This window comes from Lepidothrix coronata, unplaced genomic scaffold, assembly GCF_001604755.1.
Source record: "Lepidothrix coronata isolate B3197 unplaced genomic scaffold, Lepidothrix_coronata-1.0 Scaffold63, whole genome shotgun sequence".
NCBI lineage: Eukaryota > Metazoa > Chordata > Aves > Passeriformes > Pipridae > Lepidothrix > Lepidothrix coronata.
Window position 1 is genome coordinate 994,877 of NW_016690243.1, and position 22,010 is coordinate 1,016,886.

Consider the following 22,010-nt stretch of genomic DNA (forward strand, 5'->3'; position numbering starts at 1 on the left):
TTTTTGTCTATTATATAACCTATTTATTATTTTGTGGAAATTATTTTAAGATCTTAAATTACTACTTAAAAACCCAGTTAGAAGTCTGGATAACAGACATTTAACTTTCTACTCACTTACTGCTTTACATTGATAGGCTTACCTATTGATGGCTTCTATGTCTACTGAAGATATGTTGGTCTTGCCCTGTACTCTGGAGTGCCATACATAGTGAATGCCCTTCTCTCTCACCAGAGATCAAGACTGTGTAAAACTTCTTTCACATTATTAACAAATATTCATATTAAATAATAAGGTTTTTCCATACTCTTTAACATAGAAGTAGCTGGTCCAGTTGAAACCATGAGTAAAATAATCTCAGACTTAAAACTGCCTACTTTTTAAATCCAAGGGAAGATCAACGACAAGCAGAATCGAATTCTTGTATTTCTATAAGTATGCTTCCCATTAATGACATTGTTTGTGACAGCTGTGAAGGGGTGTTGATCTGAATATGGCAAAGATTTTCTGTTATACAGAAATTTCTGATCTTAAAATTATCTGTACTATCTTAGATTAAACTAAAAGCTACAAATTTCTTGGAGGAAGAGATTACAGTATAGTAAATATGCCTCTAGTTAGTGCATATTTAGCGCCTAAAGAAAGAACTCATGCTTCAATAAGTTTTCTCATTTGTTAATGGAAACTGAAACGGTTTCTGAAAAATAAATCAAGGCAGTTTTATACAAGAGCTTCTTGACTGTGTCTCTCACCTGGGATGCAAGAAAATTGAAAAGGAGGACTTCCCTGGTATTGCAATGTACACTTTTGCTCTGTACAGAAATTCCAAGGAAAGCAAAATTAGGAACTTCCTGAATTTAAATGTTGTTTTTATTTCTGGGGGGGGGGAGGGGGGAGAGGATTCTTTAGTGAGTCCATATTTTCTGTTGGGCTGTTTTCCTTGAGAAGTTCTCACTCAGATTTACTTCCGAGAAAATACAGTATTAAGGTTCAAGTGAAAGTGAAATCTTTTGAAGCGAAAAATACTTACCTGCAATTCAGTTTTCTGCAAGCCAATCTGCCCTATTTTCTTTCAGACTTGCAGAAAAACCCAACAATATCACTGAGTTCTTTGTAAGTAAATCTGAGTGAGAACTTCAGGAAGTTCCTAATACAGCTATACTTCAGCAGTATGAATTGCAAAAATCAGGGTTTTTTCTTTCAGGGAGTTTAGGAGTATGTATGTCACATGATAAGCCTCATGAATAACACTGCAAGCCAAAACGGGATAACATGTATGTCACTGCATAGCTTTCACTCCAACAATTTTTAAAGAAATAATTACTGTTCCTGTTCTAGCTTGACACTCAGTTATTTACCAGAAAGGAAAAACTTATTTGTGATGTAATTTATTATTTGTCATTAAACATTTCTTTGTTAATACATGACCAAAGATTGCCTGAGTACAAAGTGACTATTCTTCCCTTATACCTTGTTCTTCTTCTCCTAGACTTGGATAATTTGGCAATCAATGGAGAGTATATAGCAATCTTGGAAGAAGAGGTACATAGGAGGCATATATTAGTCAAGTGAAAAGGACATCAGGCTTAGAATTTAATTGCTGAAGTTAAGTTTTCATCCTCAAAGGAAAAAAGTGGGACAACTAGTTTAACTAAGGCAGGCGTATAATCAGAATGGACTGGTAGGTACTACTGGAAATGTCCAGGTATTGTAGTTTATATTCTTGCCTCTCTTTATTCCCTTTATTTCACTAGAAAGTGCTGAGGAAGTGGCCTCCACCCTGTGTCCCCCTTCTGCCTGTCTGTGTCCTGAGAACAGCCTGTGGTGATACCCAGCCTGTAATATCGGTATTGAGTTTTTGTGTTCTTACAGATACTTTGGAAGGGACAGAGGTATCAATACCTTGGTCACCTCTCTGTCTTGGTAATCATATTAGTTTTCCTCTATTTATTTCTGTCTTCTTATTTGCAGTCATTATAATGCATTTGATTTAGTTTTTAAAAGTAAAGGAATCTCTCTCTGTACATTGCTAAATGAAAGCAGTGTCAAAAAATGTCGCATCGCCTATGTTGGTTCTCTACATTGAGGATGTCAGTTGAGGCTATATGTCTAGAGTTTTCTTTCTTCTTAAGTTTTAGAAACACTATTTTCTAGCATAATGTCTCTTCCAGGGAGACAGGCAAACACAATCCCACTGAGTAGTGGATAAAAAATTCAGACACCTTGTCCTTCTGAACATACCACTCCTCTGTAAAAGTCTGCAGTGTATTTTCTTCCGGAGTACATGTAGTACAAATCCTATAGTACAAATATAGATCCAGAACAAAGCATTTTGCAAGCATCTAGTGATTTTGATATAAACCTGTAAATTTAGAAGTAATTTTTTACATAATCAGATGACACAATGATTCAGCAGTTAAACTCCAGCATCTGCTCCTGGGAGTTTCTAACAAGAACTATGTTGTTATCAGTTTAAAAATTAGTCATATTGGATAAAGAGGAAGTAACCAGTGAGTAGAGAAGAACAGAAAAACTTCCTATAACAAAACAGATTATATCTAAATTGCTAGTAATATTTCCTTTTCCTACTTCAACTTGACTGTTGAGACAATTAAAAATTCTGGAGAAAGAGACAAAGTGCTCAGAAGCTCTGGCTCTTAGAGAATGCTTTAGAATGACCTGTCACAGCAGCCTCTAGGTAATATTACAAGCTAGAAGATCTGGTTAATCTCTAAAGACTTAGGAGATTTTGCTGCTTATGCTTTATGAAGTATTGGACACAAAGAACAGGTATGTTACAAAGAAGAAAATTATTAGGCAGTATTAATAGTGGCATCAGTTTCTACCATTTGCTGATACTTCTTTTCAGCTTCCTACGATAATTGTTATGGTGTGAGGATTTACTTTGCAGTGAGGTTGAACTATAGAAAAGGGAGATTTGGGGCACGGGGAATACTTTCTCTTACAGTTCCTATACAAGAGTGCATGAGCCAAATGGCATGTTGAGATGCAACATTTGTATGTGTGGGTGGGAGTTGGGTATCTAGACAGGGAATTTTCAGGTGAAGCAATATAATGAAACCGTGGGAGTATAGAGAAGGGTAGCGTGGGTGGAAATCAACTAAAATGACATCCTGAGGGTCTATAACTCACATGTGACCAAATTTTGTTATGTCTAATGTTAAGATGGGAATGTGGCCTTCAGTGTGCTCCCAGCAGGGGTGGGAGGAACCCAGGCGGTTCCCATACACTCATGGGGTCCCAGTCTGGCTCCTCTCTGGCACTCAGAAAGGCTGTGGCTTTGGTGTGACTGACAGCAGTACAAAATGTCAGCGCGTATATTGTTTGCTTGCATGTCAATGTCAAAACTCAGAAACAGCAAGCAAACTGGTTATAGCAAAGGATTTGTAATCCAAATGTTACGAGTTGCTAATCTTTGCGGTTATAGTGTCTTGGCCTTTTGATTTGGAAGTTGTTGGTAGGTGTCAAAACCAACAAAATGGTTGGAATGTCAAAACATGTGGATCCTTATTTAGGGGAAGAGTAGGAGCACTTGAGTGGAGAATTTCCAGGACAGATACGTTACTTCTTATGAGCATGCACTTAAAATCTCAGAAGTTATATAAACCAGAGGTTCCGAAAAGCACTGAAGAATGGACAGATGTGCATCTTCATATCCAGAAATTTTTTAACATGGCAACATATTTCACAGATACAAATTAGCCTTGGTCATACTACACTGATGTTTCTAAGAAGTCCATGTACTTCAGATATATCCAGAGCTGACTACATTTTGAATATGCTGAAGTGTATCTTAAAATTCTGAACAAAGGAAAAAAGTTTTGTGAAAATTTTGCCTGGAAAAAAAATTTCCTATGGAAAAAGATAACATGCCCAAGGAAAAAACCATATGCATGACAACTTTTGAAAAGACTGCCTCAAATTCAGAAAAATGATTTGTAAACCTCCGTGAAGTGATTAATACTTTTTCTCTTCAGAGATGCCATTTTTGTGTACAGTGAATGCAATATTAATAAATAGATGAGATTTGACATACAGAGTTTATTTTCTGAAAGCTCCTGGATGATTAGAAAAACATCTAAAACTCATATAGACAAAAAATACATTTCAACACCAAATATAATAGAAGAAAAATTGGATTTGGAGCCATTTGCAGAGTAGTGAATGTGTTTTGCATCCATTATTAATGAAATGGCACGATATTTTCTAAAGCTAACCATCACAATACCTGTTAAGTATACTCATGATTTTACTGAAAAGTCTATAAAATATTTTCTGCAAAATGTAACACAAATTGTGTATTTATTTGCTACAACAGTTAAAGTGAGTAAGGAGAGAAATGATACCCATAATTTAAAATTATATTAAAATATTGATATTTTAAAATTTTTTCTACATACAGTAGATCTTGTAAGGATCTTGTGTATTCCTTTTAGTTTAGCTTCTGGTATTGAATAGTGTTCCTATTCATTTGACCCATGTGTATTTGATTTTTTATCACATGCAGTGTTGAATACTTGCTAAAGGATACTGCACTATTTTTCGTGGCCTCTTTAGCAGAATTGTGTTAGAGGAGGAGCATTTTATAAATAGTTTTAATTTCTAATTTTAGAGTAATAACCTGACATTTCTCTGAGAGTGACAGTAGTCAAAATAGTTATGCTTTTATATTAGTCACTGCTTAACTTTTCTGTTTAATAAATGGGGAACGAGTTTTCTGCAAAAAAGAGGAAGCGACTTTGGTTTATATAGCATAATCTTGTCTGAGGGGAGACACAGACACTCATTTAGAAGTGGAGGAGAGCATGTTCTGTGTCTGAAAAAGCAATACGGAAAATGCATACAGCAAATAATGTGCCTGCAACATTACTGAAGGTAATATTTTTCAGACTATAGAAACAAGAAAGTATATACTACTGATTGAAATATATTACTTATTTATAAAAATCACTGCAGCAAGCTCCAACAACTAAAATTATTTTTAATTATGTGTTTGTATTATGGTGATGTCCAGGGATGTTCCGAACAGGCTGGAGGTCATTGTATTGGACAAACAGGAAAAAAACATTTAATTGCCATAAAATGCTTTGTGGCATAGTTTACGTGGCTAATGAAATGAGAAAACTAATATGTTAAGGGAGAGAGTAACATTTACACCGGTGTGTCTATCTGTATTATAAAGATGTTGTGAAGTTCAGTGTTATGTGTAAAATTTTTCATGTGGTATACTGGGTGCATTGATGTTGTTACATGGCTATTGCAGTGTTTCAGAAGGTTGATGCTAGGATGTCTAGACACAGGCCTGGTGTTCTTGACTGAATCACATTTTTAGATGTCCGCTGCTAAAAGTCAAACTTAGAGCAATGTGTGCAGGTGCAGTGCTTGTTACTAGTTGGTGCTGGCTGATGCCCAGGCCTGAGTCAGCTTCTTGTCTGTGCTTCAGTTGTGCAACCCCATCCATGTCGAGGATGGGAAAAGGGAAGGGCAACAGGGGATGGAGCCATGGCTGTCCCTGTGCTACCTACAGCAGCACCTGTGTGTCCCAGGTACATTCCACAGCCGGGTCAAGGCTGATGGCTCCAACCTGTTCAAAATTTTTACAAGGACATGTAGTGATAGAACAAGGGGGGATAGCTTTAAATTGAAAAAGGGTTGGTTTAAATTAGATAATAGGAAAAAATTGTTTACTGTGAGAGTGGTGGGATACTGCACAGATTGTCCTGAGAAGATGTGGATGTACCTTCTTTGGAATGTTCAAGGCCAGGTTGGAATGGGCTTTGAGCTACCTGGTCTAGTGGAAGGGGTCCCTGCCCAGGGCAGGGGGTTCTGAACTAGATGACCTTTAGGGTACCTTCCAATCCAAACCATTCTATGATTCTGTAAGGTCTGGTGCCCTCCTGGGAGCCACATTCTCTATTTGAGGTTTTCTGGAGGAAAGATTTCCAGTCATGTAAAACTCATTGTGTGCATACTTAACCAGCCTTGATCCCTCTTCTCTTGGCTTTTTGTTGTGCTTTTCATGAAAGACAGAGCAGCAAATATGGTGTGGGATTTTGAAAGATGTAAATCTGGTGTAACAATGATTTCACACTCAATTAGATTCTCATACATTGACTTCTTCTCTTCTCTTGGCTGCAAGAAGTAGGTATAAATGGCATGAGACATAGAGTTGCATCATAATTGATGTCGGTCAGAAGTTTTAGAATGGCACAGTGACAGATCTAGAGTGTTATTTATTAATTGGAATAGCTGGACTGGATACAAGGTAGTATCCAGTATCTAAAGCCAAGAAAAATGAAGCTAGATGAAAGAGAGAAAACAACAAAATGAAAATGTGTTCTTTAAAATCTCTGATGCTGGGAAGGTAACCAGCTCCTGATATTTCCATCCCTTCTTTAGTCAATTTATACTTGAAGTCCATTATTAAAAAAAAAACCCAAACCAAAAGACCAACCCCTCCTCCCGAAACCTAATCCCAAACCTAATGTTTTATTGGCATTCAGGTTCTATTATTTTACTCTGCTGAAAATTTATCAGTGATTGTTTCGGTTCATTTATTCTTGTAAGAAAATTTCTTCCAAAGTAAACCTGTGAAAATGGAAGGATATATTTATAGATACTACTACTTTAAAAGAACAATAGAGGAATATTAAAAATTATACAATTTTAGAATATGTTTAATCATATTGCATGAGTACTATTACTCACATAAGTGGAGCTACTCAAGAATTAAAACACGTTAAGCATCGGCAAAGACATCAAAATCATATCCTGAATGTATGGAAAATACCCAGTGTTCTGTAATTGCTCAGTTTCTGGTAATGGCTCTGTGTATATGGAACAATGGGCATTTAGTTATTTTATCATATTTTTTAGCAGCACAGGATGACAATGCTGAAATCTCCCACATCTATATTTGGACCATACTTCCTTCTTTCAAATGTCACTACATATTTTTAGACTTAAAGAAAGGGACATCTATAGTCTTTCAACATACTGCAAAACATGTGATATTTAAACATGCTCTTTTTAAATTGATCCTAGATGTAGTTATGCTTCTCCATCAGTTCATTCTGTGGAAATAAGTCCTGGAGTCTAGACCAGGGACTTGGCCTGCATAAAAGAAATGTCTTGTCTTGCATCCAAGGGCTTGGTCTTCCCAGGGAGTAGATGTCCCTATATGTGTATACTGTGCCCACAGAGGCACAGCCCTCACTGACGTTATGCTACATGCACTTGTTTTGTGCATGTGCATGTTGTCTAAGTGTTTGGTGTCAACCAGCTTGTGACGTAGATCAAGTATCTGGAACTGGGTAGACCGATACAGGCAATATATGGGTGTACATGCACAGAATACATGTACACATCTATGTGTGTGTGTATATGGTACAGCACATCTAGCTCTCTATGGCTTTGAAAGTAGCTTTGAGTGGGAAATATCATGAATCCTCTCTTTCTCTCTGCTTACCCTCAATGATCCGGAGCTTTATCTTTCTGGCGTAAGAAAGAAGAAGAGCTATGTATGCATTTATCTGAAAAAAGTCTGTGCTGTCAATAAGAGAAGAGGTTATTGCAGGACTGTATGCTAAACAGCTAATTTAAAATTGTAATTTGTTGTAGCTCTTACAACAAGAGCTGTTGTAAGTAGCTCTTTTAATTTCATGTATTGGAATTCCCAAATGGTGCTTTTTCCTTGTTATTATTGCTTGGACTAATGTTTTTGTTTCTTCACCATGTTTTTATCAGTAGCTTTTTCTATAAGATTGTCTCTATGTTATGTCCAAATGACTCAACATAGTTTTGGGATCTTTGTGACCCTTTTACCTCTAATGTTTATAGTCTAACACAGAAAGTTTCTCTTACCTATGTGAGAATATGTAAAAAAATAAGGTACTGTTTTCTCAGTGGGTCTAAGACTGTTGGGTGATAAGGTAATATAAGGAAAGAGTAGAAAAGTGAAAGAATTAAAAAATATAGAAGCTGGAAGAAAAGGGTGTATATTTTATGTCAGACTTACACAATAAAATAGTATCACAATAAAATGTGAACGTGTACACACGACAGGTTTATCTTATGTCATAGATTTTAACATTACCATTTTGCTTTGGTTTCATTTTACACTCAGTTTTCATAAATAAATATAAATAAATAGATGAATAATTTCCTTACATAAAACAGCCTAATATTTGCATATAATTGTCTTTTCTGATGAAATCCAAGCTTTTCTTTATTTTTTTGTTTTTCTATGTATTCTGTTGAATTGCTCTCGAAATTCTCAGAGAATCTGTTTGTTAGGTCCCAAGCATGTTGCATGTGCCTCCTGCTCAGTGTGGAAGTTGATGGTGATTGTTCAATGCTGTGCAGTGCTCTAGGCCCAATAGGATAGGTACTTATTGATCAGATACCACTCTTTAATTTGTAACACAGAAATTATCTATGACAGTTTTATTTTATCACTTGAGTTTAAGGGTGATGTCTATGTTTGCACTAACTTTGTGGCTGTCTTTCAGTCTGCCATTTTCACATCATTCTGCCAGTTTAGAAATCACTGTCATCTTCTTGCCTAAATACTCCCATTGGCTTTTTTGAAATTAATATAGCCATCATTAAATTTCCAAGTTTTGAAATGCCCCATTGTATTCCTCCTGCTTGACTATCTGGCCTTTTTTTCCTTCTTACATTATTACTGCCACCACCCAATATGTTGATTTATAGTTATTTACTCTTTTTCCCTTCTTCAGAACAGTCCTACTGAATATGAGGGAACTTGACTACTGGCTTTTCAGAAATGACTCAGTTTTCTCCCCTCCTAAATGCTTCAGTTTTACTGTTATGAGTTTGTCTGTCTTCTCAGATTTCTCATCTGTTTATGACACAGAATCAGAAAGAGGTGACAAAGGTGGCAATTTGTCACTTTTTCAGTGTCCTGGATATGGCCCATTCATTAGAAAATCTTTTTGTAACTGCAGCTACCACAGTAGCCTTCCTCTGTTTTTTGATTTTCCCATTCCAACTAAGTTTTAGGAAAAAGGGTGAAGACAATATCCTGGATTAAAAGTGTGCAAAGAATCCCCTGATGGAGGAAAAATCATATGTTCGAATGGCTGAGCCAATGTAATGCCTCTTGAAACAGGTCTGAGGGTGTGAGTACACATTGGCAAAATGTCATTTCCAGAGTGTTATCTTAACAAAAAGTGAAACTAGAGTGAAAGCACAGGTCTAAGACATTTGAGATATAAAGTCTCTGGGGTAAAAAGTTGTGTATATTATTTTTTGTGTGTGAGCACTCGAACATCATGTGAGTGCGAGTGACTCAGAGCTGTCTTGGATTCCCTCAGTTCAATAAAATACCATCACATTTACCAGTATTATGTGCCACCCCTTTTTAGTAAACTTAGCTGCCTTATTGTATGTTGTGGCATGTCTAAATGTAAAGTAAGACAGCAAGCATCATTTATAAATGAATAATATTGTTTGGAGGTCTACATGCTGTTAGAGTAGTTGAGACTAAAAGAAAATCGTCATTGTGTTAAAATCATGATGTGCATCTTCTAGAAAACGCTTACTGTCTCTAATAGTGAGACATATTTTTCTAATAAAATAAAAGAGCCAGGAGAATTTTCATGCTATAAATATAAAGTTTATAATAATAACTATACTGTTATATAATATGCAAATATTTTGTTTATGCATATACCTCAATATATAATATAAACATGGCATAAATGTAAAAATAAAATAAAAGTTAGTGACTTCTGATTTAGCAAATATAGTAAACAGATATTAGTAAAAACTGAGCTTATGCTAAGGCCTACATGTTGCTACTGAGAAGTGTCTGGTTTTCTGTGAAGGTGTTTCAACTACTGCAGCTTTTAAAAATCGTGTTATAGAAACATCCATCAGGAAGGATGTGGGTACAGTTTGTCACACAGTAGATCTGTGGAATGGATGAGATGATTTCCTGATGATCCTTCAAGTTGTTCTTTTCTATGATTTTGTGTGGGAGGGGCTCTAATGTTTCTGATTCGTGCTGAAGTGTTGGGGAATGAATTAACCTGAAGAATTTGAGAAAAAATTAGAAAAATTACTCTGTATGTGCATGACAAACAGAAAAGAGCAGATGTGTGTATAAAGAAAATGAGATTTAAAGGTTGCTTACATGGACTTCAAGCAGATTTTTAAACTGTGAACTTTTCATGTTTTTTCCTACTAATCTTCCATCCTGTTTAGGATCTAACAGCAGAAAATCTGGTGGGAATCATGTGCATGTGCTCCTCATTGCATGCTTGGAAAAAAAAATCTGGCAGAGTAAAACCAGTTGTTAAAGAAGAGCTGTAGTACATGTGAATTCTCTTACTTCCTGCTGCTTGCTGGGAGGGTTACTCACTCAGATGCTCTGAGCTTCCTACCAGACTCAGTTCCACTCCTTTTCTATAAGCATCACTATTCCCTACATTGAACAATCATGGGTCAAGTTACAGAGTATCACTAAATTTGCTTCAATATGTATGGATTCTAAGGATTCAAATCAGGAGGTGCATTAATTTTTGTTTTAGTTTGTTTTCCTTTCTCCAGCTTTTTGTGGTTTGAGTGTGATGGCCTTCGTCAAAACTGGTGGTACCCTGTCAGCGAAATAGCAATGCCACCCTCCTTAAAGTGGTGCTTTTTGTAGCCACTCCCTGCCTCAAATTGATTCAGGTGCCTATGCTTACTCCCAGCAGATTTCCCAAGAACAGTTTGTTATAGCAGAAGCACTATCTTTCTTTCCTAAGGACAAACAGGCCTATCTCTTTTCATCAATATTCACACTTTGCATAAACCCCTTAGAAGAAGATTTCCATTTTTAATGGTTTTAATTAGCATTTATGAAAAACTGGTTTCACATGATATAAAGCAACAGATTAAATTTGTAAAGTGGATAATAATAAAATGTGAGTTCATTTGTTTCACTGGAGTTTAAAAGACTTTTGCTCAGTGGGGCCTCTATGTTAATTCATTAAGCATGCTTTAGACCTTATGGAGATTTTTTTTTGATTTAATTAACACAGATCAAACTCCCAGGAGATTTTATGTCCTCCACAGCAGTGTGTGTTAGAGACAGTAACTTAGAACTTATTTATAGACCTTTGTGTTCATTTACTTGAAAAAGGGATTTAAAATACTCTATGAAATCATTCTAATAGAGCAGAAGCTACTGAAGTTCTTTAGAGTAGGCACCAAATGTGTTTATAAAAAATGGAAGGGCAGGGGCTAGGGCCAGGCTTCAGAGATCCAGTTTATTTTCCTTGTAGCTACAGTGGCATCTAGTCCCCACTAACCAAGTTGAGTGCACATTTTCTCCATTAATGTTTTAATCTGTGATGCATAACTAGGCGTCTGAGTAGGGTCCAATACCTCTATCCCTCCTTCTCATGGTGTTCATTGGTGGGCCTGGCTGAGCTCTAGCCTAGTTGAAGACAAGAGATGAAAAGCTGTGGCGCGGTTAGGGCAATCTCCTGGGAAGCAGTGGGTTGTAGGTTTCAGACTCAGCAGACTGAAGAGATCCCCAAAGGCTTGATTTTACAGTTGCTGGAGCACTGTAAAAATTTCTTAATATAAGAAATTACTGTAAGAGACTTTTTCTTCTCTCAGTGTGATTTCTGTTATTTTTCATTGAAGTCAGTGATTTCTAAGTACATTAGATGTAGTCTGAGAATGCATCACAGATCAGTTCCCTTCTGTCTGTTTTTGATAATGTTTTAGCTGAACGGAGGTATCCAGCTTCTACATGTAAGTTGTTTCTCAGACGATTTGAATTAGAATCAAGGAGGGGGAAAAAATAAAAGTCACTTGCCTCCAAAACCAAAAATAATAAGGGAGAGAGATTCAGAGAGAGAGAGAAGCAATCATTGAGGAGTACAATGGCAAAGAACATGATAAATACTCCCAGAAAGATTCTGTAAATCATATAAGAACCATGGAAGGAGATCTCAACAAGTGTGCAGTGTCTTCTTCTGTGCCTGAAATTCTCCTTGTATCACACGTACCATCAGACCTCTGCACTGAATAAAACAGGGACTTGAGAGAAAATATAACAGCATATGATATTGCAATTAAATAATATATCCTGTCTCATACAAAAAGGTCAGAAGTAGATCAATTGCATACCTTTATTGGCATACAGGATTTAAGTTGTTCTTCCAATCTAGGGACAACACTGAATTTTAGTGGAAGCAGGTTGGAACAGAATGAAACTCTGCTGTACTCAGGAAGGTCCCTAATATCGTGCTATAGTCCTTTAAAGAGATGGAATTTGCTTTGGGATTCAGACATCTGTGTGTCTCCCTGTGAGCTAACTGTCTAAACTCTGTTAAACTTAATGGATATCTGGTCAATATGGTCAGAGCTGCCTGCAGAGTGTTTCAACTGACCAGCTTCTCCAAGGTGAACTGAATTACTATTGGATTGCTGCCTTAAAATCACTGACTGTAATGGAAGCTCAGACACCTAAGGTAGTGAGGATTTTTATGAATAGGCATTCTAACTGACATCTCTTAATCTTGAGTTGAACCTCAGCCAAAGAGTCCCCTAGATATATATGGTTTTTAAACAGTCGATACCTGAAGTACTTCTGCAGCAGTGCACTTTAATCTGGATGGTCTGATGTAAAAGTAGATGAGTGCTGGTTTTTACATTGTATTTTATGATTGTACTGATGGCTACTTTTTACTATTTAGAATTCAGTAAAGATTTTTCAGTGGTGGGTAGAATTCTGTGCCTGCTAAAAGGTTTAACAATGAGTATTTTACTATTCTACTCTCCCAGCAATTCTCTGAGAAATCCTGATGCTACGTGATAGTAATCAGGCAGATCTGTATTTCAGTACTGAGTTATGGGATTGCTGTCATTCTGTGTTCCTGTTCTTTGATTGTAAGGAAAACCTGGAGCTCTATCTCCTTTGTTGGTTTAGTCAACAACAAATACAAAACATGTGAGATTGTGTTGGAGGGCTGCTGCTCCTCAGATAAAATGTCAGCACCATCCATCCCAAGCTTGATTTTATACATCTCACAGGTTAAGTCGTTATTATTATTATTATTATTACAATTATTATTATTCTAATCTGTTGCACTTTGCAGATTTTAGCAGTATTCCTGGGGAATTTTTTTACATTCCTTAAAATGTGCAATTGTGCAATTGTGCAATTATGATCCTAAAGGATCATAAGGATTTTCTCTGCCCAGTGCTATGCCTTTCAATAAAGCATTTGTTTTGTCTTTGAGGACTGTTTTTAGGGACTCCCAGAGGATTACTGTAATTTCCTCTTCACTGCTGTTAATTCTTGGGAATATTTTAATCTGCATTAAAAAAAAAAAAGAAAAAAGAAAAAAGTGTGAAACAAGCATCTTTTAAAGTTGTTCCTAGACTATAATGATTTAATACAGGGTCTGAAGCCTGCCTGAGGTCTAGCAGAACATCTGATGGTTTGCCAGCTTTTATATTAGAAAAGAGAATTACATTCAGAAGGAATTCCTAGCAAGGTAACTAACAGAGCTGTTAAAATTGGACTTTCAAGGGAAACTACGTGTCACATATTTATATGAAATAGTACTTGTGTTGGCAGTTCCTCATATAGGATCCTGGACCTATATATGTAAGGCAATCTGCTCATGACTTTAAACTCATTACAGTATTAGACAATTGGCCTGTGCATGGAATTTTGAGTTATGGTAATCTGAATGTTCTTTTTGAGGGTGCAACTTAGTGTTTTCCTGGTTTCTAACTTTTAATTTTTGAGCAGTAAAGCAGTGGTGACAGTTCTTGGAAGTAAAGTATCCCCTTTTTCTGGACATCCTATCTTTTGCAGAGACAAACACGACAGGCAACGATAACCTTTTCAAGGGGAGAAGATTGTATAGTATTTCCAGTCCTTTCTTGGCTCAGTGGATCAATTGCATAACAAGCTTTATAAATCATGGCATGACTCCTTCCTTTTGAGGCTCCTTGAGAAGCCTCTGTAATTTACAAAACTACTAGTGAGTGGAGATGCAGAGCAACTACTTAAGGGGAGCTTTTGCTAAGTGGGACTGAAAGTCATCCCACCTAATTTTCATCCAAGAAATGTTAAGCATTCACTCTAAACTTTTGTCTAGACTTCCTCTAGAGAGAGAGAGGAGAAGAGCTAGAAAAAGTCCTCCCGAAGTGAGTCATTTTATCCTCTGAAAATTTAAACAGACATGAAATGAATTATTTTCTATGTCTCTATTAAGGAGCCTAGATGGCGAGCTTAGACCACACATGAACTTTCAGCAAGATGAATGTAGTCTGGAAAAAGATGAGAAGGATAAATAAAGCAGAGCTCAACTCAGTAGAAAAGGATAATGAGTGGGCTTATGTAGTCAATGAACTTTCCCTGCTTTATGCTATCAGGACACTTGAGCCACTGAGAAAGCTTCTGGTTTTCTAATTGGGAGAAGACAAAGCATTGGGAACGCGGAAGGAAAAATTTATGAGTGTAGCATATGACAGAAAGAAAAGCTGAGGTTTTTACCTTGTCCACTAGATGAACTCTATGGGGTATCGAAGGGGAGTTCTGTCTGCAGGCAGGAAAGAGTAGAAAAAAAAGAGATGATCTGATATATTTGGCAATATTTCCACTGCTTGAAGTCTGCAGAAGGGGAACCCCCAGAGAGCTTTAGTCAGCCTACCACGTGAACTTCAGGGAGGAAATGTTCTCCTTTTACATTGTCAAACATCCCTTGTGAGCAAGTTACATTTTGAGCACTCTGAACACTATTTCTACCACAAAGAAGAAATTTTGCACTGTGTTAATTCAGATACTCTGTCCTAGTTTTGGAGAAAATCCAGACAATCAAAGTCCTCCTCAGCTCTCAGTTTTGGAAATATTGGGATACTTCTACAAGTTTTAGGGTACAGAGGAGGTAAAAGTAAACCCCTTCACATTATTCAGGGAAACCTTAACTCTGTTATAACTTACCTCACTCTGTGAGAGTTTACTAGTCATTATAAGACGCAATGAGCATGCAGAACATATGAAAAAGATTAGTTCCTAGAAGCTGCTACACTCTTACAGACTCACACAGAATGGTTGCATATTATCTCCACTTTGCAGCTGGGGATGCTCAGATAGGCAGCTCTTCAGGGACTTGAATGTGACACAGGAAGCCAGCAGTAAAACTGTGCTGTAAGCCCTTGTAACTTTTGGAGTAATGCCCTGCCCACTTATTGCAATTTGTTTGGCTTAATTTGCTTGAGGCCTAAGTGAAGAAGTACCAAACTAGCCCTTTCACAAGGTGCTGCCTCCAGCTAGTTCTGTGTAGAAGAGTATATACACTGCTCCAGCTGGTTCAGTTAAAAAAGGTTGAAAAAAAAAGAACTAGGGGTCTCATCTGGCCTATATTTAGCCAGGATGGCTACTTTTTCTAAGATATTTGTGGCATTGATGTTTCTCTGTTTGATTTCTCTGTCTAAACAAGAAGGAACTGGGGCTGCATGTTGCTGTGGGAGGGAGAAACACCTCATTTGGGTGTTTGACTCTGCTCCCACTATACCTGTGCTGTCTTGCTGCTCTTGTCTCCACCATGCCTGTTTCCCTCTGCCAGCACAGACTCCCCCAGCTGCTGTCCCCAGCCCAGCAAAGGGACTGGAGCCTGGCCCACCCCATGGCACAGGGGCACAGAGATGCCACAGCCCTCAGGTGCCCAGTGAGGCATGTGGGGGGAGTCCAGCAGCATGGCTGTTCCTCCCCAGGGCCACCTGCCACCCCTCGGGCTGCTCGCTCCGTAGCTGGAGGTGGCAAGCACAGGCTACCTTGGGTGTCCAGCTGTCCCCTGGGGAAAAGGCTGGTGGCAAAGTCCTATCAACAAGATGGGGTCAAGAGCAGACAACTCTTAAGAGTCTAATATGAACCTTTTGTTTCCAGTCTCCTATGCTTTGTTGCAGAGGCCATTTTGGGGAGGTGAGAAAGGCTTAAAATGATATTTGTGATCATTCCAGATTTTGCTCTCATCTTACTTTAAAGAGCCATTAAAACTCAAATTAAGCAAGACTCCTGCTGTTAGCTCAGTCAGCTGTGAATGGTTCTGTAAAACTCTTACACATCCTTTGAAAGTAACTGAGTAATAGGAGAAAACCAAACTTGTTAAGGCTTCCCTTTTGATATAGAAGGATTTATTCAACAAGGATTTTTGTTTGTTTTAAGGCTTTGATTACTTACATATTTTCAGAGAAGAAAATATACATGATTCTTAGTTGCTTCCTGAATTGGGAAGCTGCTGTATCTTAAGCAGAGAATTAAATTGTTGTGTTCTTCTTGAGGATCTGTGTCTTGCTAATCTTCCAGATAAAGTGAACTCTGCAGTGCAAGTCACTTATCATGATATCTTAAAAATATGCACTTCGAAAGAAGTATCTACCCTTTCAGATTACAAAGAGACGAGCAGTGAAAGCAAACAGTACGGTGACTGGCTGGGGACATCTAGTGGAGAAAAAGTAAAATACTAAAAATACCAGGAACGTTTCCTGCTGTCGCTGTAAAATCAAAATCAGGACTTGCATGACTGAGCAAAGGTTCACTCTGCTCTGTTTAAACCCTGAATTAAATGTTGCTGGACAAAATAAAATTGTTTTTTTTTATTTCTAGAAATAGAAATTGTAGTTGTCTTTAGGTAACACATTATAATTAATTTCATTTAATTATAGATGTAGGAGTTTATTTCATGTTGGGTCCTCCCCCTATAGTTTCATTTATTTGGCAAGTAAATTGCTTACATTTATTTCAGATTCTTCTCCTGAATTAGAAGAAAGATAATGCTTGCCAAAAATAGTTGCCAACTATTTTATTAATTTTGAGATGTTTGGATGGAAGATGTTAAAAGCAATATGTACAGGTAGCTTAAATATTCCTTTCTTAACATAGAATCATAGAATTCAGAATTGTCAGAATTAAAGTGGTCAATTAAGTTGATTTGTACCACTGACACTACCAATGTTACTACGTTTCATCTTTGACATTTTATATACAACCACACAACTCAACTTGGTTTTGGAACTGTTCTGTCATACTTGGAAGAAAATTGCTTACTTTGACTTCCCTCACCACAGATTTAGAGTCCTTCTCAGGACAAGTTTAAATCTCCAGGAAGTGTCATATTGACTTGCAAGGGCTCCAATGAGAGTGCTATACCTTGAGATTGGTCAATTAAAGGACCGTGCATGTTTTGGAAGGTACTTGGGAGTAGTATAAAAACAATTACTGACATGCCATTATGAATATAGACAGGCCAAATAATATTTAATAAACACAATAACCATCCTCCCATCTATCTCATTACACTTACATACCCAGTTCACTTAGAAAGAAATCTACACAGATATGTATAGGTAGGCTTGTAATATGCTAAATCACTTATGAAGCAGTCTGAGACTGATTTCAGGGGCCAAAGCATGGGAGGGCAGGTGTTATGATATAATCTTAGAATCCTAGAATTGTCTGAGTTGCAAGGGACCTTTAATGATCAGCTAGTTCCAACTTCCCTGCTATGTACAGGGACATATTGTGGTAGTGCAGCTGAACTGAGCTATACCAAGGCCCTGTAGGGAAGTAGTACACCACCAATACATGTTGATTTCCATTTTCCTTGGTGAGAGTCAGCTATATTTTTGGCCAATAGCAGCAGCAGTTTCAGAGAGGGAATGTCATTGAGTAATGTCACTGTAAAGAAGCAGAGAAGCATAGTTTGTGTAACAACCACCGTAAGGAATAACTGGGTTACTGTGGATCTGAAACTTGAGAGAATCATGAAACAGCAGCTCCTCAGAGGTAATATTCAAGCTGTTCTACTTAGTTTATACTTGTATTATTCTCAGTGCATCAAGAAATCTTTGGATAAAGGAATGGTGCCATGGCTTTTTAGTTGAGCATAGAGCTTTTGCGGTAGTTCTTCAGAATGGCAAAATTTACAATTACTATTAAAAAGGAAAAGTCAAATAAATGTACCTGAACCCTGAGCCTTTCCCATTAGGAGTCATTATAAAAAGCAGCAATCAGGAAGGCAGGTAGATTGAGGGAGAGTTATCTGTAAGCAGGAGTAAAACTAACTTCCTTAGAATCCTAGAATAGTGGCCTTCTTGTCTCCAGATAAATGCCATAATAACCCTTTCTCCCACAAATTGGGTTACATTAGCCAGGTTCTCACTAGTCCTGACTACTGTTTTCCAGAGACTAGTGAGAATAATGTGTGATCAAGCACTATTGCTGTGGAGTTCTACTGTAAGATCAGCAAAGGAAGAGACTCACATTTTCACGTATTGGAATCTATGGGATTGTGATAAATTGTTACTTTATCTGCTATTTGTTTACAGGAATTGTCCTCAGAAATCTTCCCTTCTACATCTTTCATTTTATAAGGAGTGAGGGGATAGTAAAAGCCTCTTTGAAGGAAGAATCAGTAGTAAAAGTCTAATAGTTATTTAAATAAAATTTTAAGCTTCAAAGAAATTTAAGATTTGCCAAGATTATGCATCTTATAGCTAAATCACACAGTATTGAAATCCAGCTCTTACTGCAGTGACAACCAGTCCACTAGGGTCTCTATGTAGCTAAATAAGACAAACTACATTTTTGGGATGTTTTTCAGATATTTCACACTGCGACAGTTTAAATTACAGCTTTGATGAAACGACATTTGAACCGGAAATAGTTAAGGCATAGTGATGTCTGAACAGTGGATTAGAAAAAAAAATTAAACTCTGTTAGACAAAATTGCACCAGAGACTTTTTCCCTGCTGTAAGCTGAATCCCTCTTGGATCAGTTGACCTCTTTAATAGAAGGAGAGTCTGTCCTTCCATTAAATCAAAGGGAACAAAAGTCAGTCCTGTAAGCAGGTGGTTGTCTCTGGGTGATGCCCAAGGTCAGACTTTCTAACTCTCGTACGAGTTACTGGGGAAACTGCCCATGAAATTGGAGACATTGTGAAGATAGAGGCTAAACAAGCTGTTCACTCCCCTGCTAGTGTTACTGGGACTCAAGACTAATAGGTCTTTGTGAAAACAGGAAGGCTTAAATTCTCACTCTAGGACTGATGAGATTTTAGACAAGTTGCACAGTGCATTTTTCCTTATGGAAGGAAGTTAATTAGGTGCTATTGCCCTCTAGACTCAGTTTCAACATCTGGTGAACGAGCTCGTTGTGGAGAATAAAGGTATTTTCCTAATGACACATCAACAGCATCTTATTTCTATCTGAGCAAAAGAGAAATATGTTCTCTTGGGTAAGGGTGGGTTGGATCATCTTCAAGATCAGTTGCTAATTGCAAAAACTGAAAAATATTAAGTGAGTTTTTTGGGACTGGTTTATCAAAGTGGCACACACAGTGATATAAAGCTACGTATAGCATAGGTGGGATTTACTGAGGATTGGTGCTAATCCCAAGACCATTCCTGGTCCCTTTCAAAACAGTGAAATTGTATGGGAGATCTGTGCACTTTTCAAATTTTGATAGGCTTAGGTAATAAAAAAGACAACATTTTCTGAACTCATTAATATAAAAAGTCTTTACATGGCACTTGGAATAGAACATCACACAAATCCAAGTCTTCTAAGTTCAGATTTTGACTAAACTTCCAGAAACTTCTCAGTCTCGCCTTTCTCACAGCTCTGTGATGTTGCTAGGCCAGGGAGATAACCAATTATATACTTGGAAAGATAAGAAAAATTTTGCTTGACAAGGAAGTTTCATGCAACTGTGGAAAAGGAGGGCCCTGAAATTTTTAATACTTAATGGAAGGGAAGCCTGGAAATATTTTTGTCTAGTCACTAATCTTTTGCCTTCTGTTCTGTTTAAAACACTCACTTCTAGAATTTTGGCTACTTGATTTGAAACAACTGGCCATCGTTACTGCAAATTTCTTCATGTTTCTCACATCTCATCTAATTTTTGGTTTTGTAGATGCTGAATAGTTTTTTTAAGAATAAATTCAGTCTAGTGAAATCTTGATATAATAACTCAAGGTAGAGTAATTAGTATAGGACAATACCAGGAAGATTGACCAAGTAGTGTATTGGGGATTTTTCAACCTTGTCATTCTCTTTATTGAACCTACTCCTAAACACCTCCAATAATGTTTTCGAAGCAGCCTGTTCAAATATTTAGCCATCTTAAATCTTAAAAGGTTCTTATTGGCAGCAAACCTTAACCCTTTTAGTTTTCATCAAATCTACAGAGGGCGTAAGGGACAGTAGGTGACATATTACCTATAAAACCTTTTCATACATTGAAAAAATATTCATGTTTCCTCTAATTTTTATTTTTTTTTTTAATAAAACAGAACATTTCTTTTAACATACCTTGGAGATAATATTTTCTAAATTTCTTATACTGTTAGTAACTGCTGGACTGTCTCCCACAGGAGAAGTAATCTCTGTGGGATTACTTTGCAGTATTACATTGCAGTGTCCAAAAGAGAACACTCTACCCTAGGTGATGTCTCCTACACAGAACATCTCTTGTGTCTTGTATATAATGCTCCTCCAAATGTATTCTGGAATGTCCTTTTACAATAGTATCACATTCTTTACTTAAATATCTTATTCAGTGAAAACCCAAAGCCTTTTTTTCAGTATTGCTGACTAGTCAACTATTTCCCTGTTGTATTTATCACTTGAATGTTCCTTACTAGGCACTCTACTTAGCCTTTATTGAATTTCATCATGCTGCTTTCAAGTCATGCCTTTTGTTTATTAACACTGCTGAAAATTTAAATCCGAGTCTGCTAACATTTGCAACCTATTCTAGTTTGAAATCCTCTGCAAATGTGACAAATATGTTCTCTAGTCAGGCATCCAAAGTACTGAGGAACTTACTGAATGCAGCCTGCAATGGATGTTTGCAGCCTGTCACTTGATTTCCTCTCACAATTGGGTGGATAAATTTTGATAAATACCTTGTGAGTGCTTTCTTTTTCCTGGGTAGTTACATACCTATTTCGCAATGTTTGTCTATATATACTCTGTTTGTGTATTTTGCTAGCAAAAATGATATTTAAAACAATGTCAGCAGCCTTACTAAGTGCAGTGTATACCAAATATCTGATCAAACCTCACCCTTTGTGAGTGCTGAAGCAAAGATTATACTAACTTTTCAGCCTTTACTATCTTCTGTTCTCTTTCTTACCTTGTTAAGCAATAGGCATTCTTTTTCTGTCTTCCCATTTCTAAAATACTTTTCTTATTGCATTTTATGTTAGATGAAACTCACATTCACTTTGATCTACACTGCATGTTATTTCTTTATAGTCTTTTTACATCTATACTTGTAGCTCCTTGTTCCTGCTTTTGTATTTATATTTATATTTATATTTTTCTGCTTTCCTTTTTCTTTTCCTGGATCTTAAAGAGCTTTTGTTGGAGCCATATTGGTCTTTTACTATGCTCCATATGTTTCCTTTGCATCATGACAGCCTGCCATTATATCTTTAATATACTCCCTTTCAGTAACTGTGAACTCTCTTGCAGTCTTTTTTTTCCTTAGAATAACTTCCCAAGAGACCCTACCTTCCAGTTCCCTCAAATTGATGAAGTCTGCTTTTTTTGAACTCCACTGTCCTTATTCTGCTGCTCTCATTCCTCCCTTTCTTTAGATTTATGAACTTTATAGTTTTGTAATTATTTTAACCAAAATTACTTTTTACCTCTAACTTCTCAACCAGATCCTCCCTATTAGTCAGAATCAGTTCTAAAACAGCTGCAAACTTCTCAGTACCTTCTTCCATCTTCCTAAAAGAAAGTTGTCCTCAATGTGTCCTGAAAGCCTACTTCATCCTGACATTATTTTCCAGCACTTATCTGTGTATAATTTAAGTCTTCCTTTACAAGTAAGAGGGCACCCTTTGGATGCTTCTATTATTTGCAAAGAAAAAAAAACCTACCCCAAAAATGTACCAAACCCCACTCTGATATGTCCTTCTGATTACGTTATTTCTAGCATTT